Source organism: Triticum dicoccoides, chromosome 5B (assembly GCF_002162155.2).
Source record: "Triticum dicoccoides isolate Atlit2015 ecotype Zavitan chromosome 5B, WEW_v2.0, whole genome shotgun sequence".
NCBI classification, from domain to species: domain Eukaryota; kingdom Viridiplantae; phylum Streptophyta; class Magnoliopsida; order Poales; family Poaceae; genus Triticum; species Triticum dicoccoides.
The window spans coordinates 491,186,394-491,188,055 of NC_041389.1; the positions used below are offsets into that span (position 1 = coordinate 491,186,394).

At 53.9% G+C, this 1,662-nt stretch overlaps 1 pseudogene; it reads left to right on the forward strand.

Moving 5' to 3' along the window:
* The first annotated feature begins 390 nt into the window (after window positions 1-390).
* Window positions 391-1,355, forward strand: LOC119309843 (annotated as a pseudogene).
* The last annotated feature ends 307 nt before the right edge of the window (window positions 1,356-1,662 follow it).

Genomic DNA, 1,662 nt, shown 5'->3' on the forward strand with positions numbered 1-1,662 from the left:
AGGTCGTCTCGGACGTGACTAATAACATCAATTAGAACCGCTCAAAAAAAACATCGATTAGATTCACACATCACATCTTATCAGAAAAATTTCTCAAAAAAATCTAGTCAGAAAAAAATGAGTTAATTTCAAAAAAATAAAAATGAGTCGTGTGGGAAACAGATTGTGTCGTCCGTTTGAGGCTGCCCGGCACAAGGCTGTTTTTTGTTTTTTTGAGGGTAGGCACAAACCTGTTAGGGCGTACATATTGGAGTCCGAGACACGATCGCTATGCGAGGCCAACTCGGACACGATCGATCTAGCTTCTATATCAAAGATGGACTACACGGAATCATCACATCACATATACAGTTCACCGGCCGTAGGAATCAGAGGGAGAATACGATCAAGATGGACACGGCAGAAGGGCACTCGCTGCCGTCGGCGTCGTGCGGCGACGGCCGGAAGAGGAGAGTCTGCTACTACTACGACCCGGGCATCGCCAACGTCGACTACGGCGCCGACCACCACATGGTGCCCCGCCGCGTCGCCATGGCGCACGCCCTCGTCGAAAAGTACGGCCTGCTCGCCGACATGGAGCGCCTCCGTATCAGGCCCGCCACCGAGGCCGAACTGCGCGCCTTCCACGACGACGCCTACGTCCGCCTCCTCCGCGACATCACCCCGGACGCCTACCACGGCCACCGCGACGGCGACATCCGGGACAGGGCCACGGCGTGCCAACTCGGCGTGCCGGGCACCGACGCCGCCGCATACGACAACCCCGTCATCGACGGCCTCTGGGACTACTGCCTCCGCTACGCCGGCGGGTCGCTCGCCGCCGCGTCAGCTACCTCCGGAGCTTCAACGTGCCGCTGCTCCTCCTCGGCGGCGGCGGGTACACCGTCAACCATGTCGCCTGCTGCTGGTGCTACGAGACGGCAGTCGCCGTGGGCAAGGAGGAGGAGATCTCCGACGATATACCCTTCCACGGCTACGAGCACTACTACAGGGACCAGGGCTACAAGCTGCATTTCAAGGTGCCGAAGAGGGCCGGTAACAAGATCGACGATGCAACGCATAAGATAAAGCAGGATGCCCTCATGAACCTGGCCATGCTCAAGCCACCGCCGACTACCGTAGGGCAGCACCGGCCAAGCAAAAGCCATGCCATCAACGTCGAGGCCCTCTGTGACCAGAAACAGGACGAGAACCAGGACAAGAAGCCAAAGAAGTACCGATACCACAGGGAAGACGACGACCCCATGGAGCGGCTGCACCGGCTCTGCGTCGAGGCGGACCGCTACAATTTCTTCACTGAGCTGGGGAAGAGAAAGAAATGTGGGCTAGTAAATACTACTCCCTCCGTCTCATAATATAAGATGTTTTTGACACTAATATAGTGTCAGAAAACCTCTTACATCATTATGAGATCGAGGGAGTAGCTAGCACGGGTGAAGAGAAAGACATGTTCACCGCACTAGTTGGCAAACTGACATATTGCACAAGGTCGTGTACACACAAAAATATCAGCTCTTAGCTTCTAAGAGAGGTCAACATATGGCTTAAGTATTGTATAAGAAGTAAGAACGGGTACATATGTATTAGGACGCATCATGCTATACTACTCCCTCTGTCCCATAATAATGTAAGATGTTTTTGGCACTAACATAATGTCAGAAA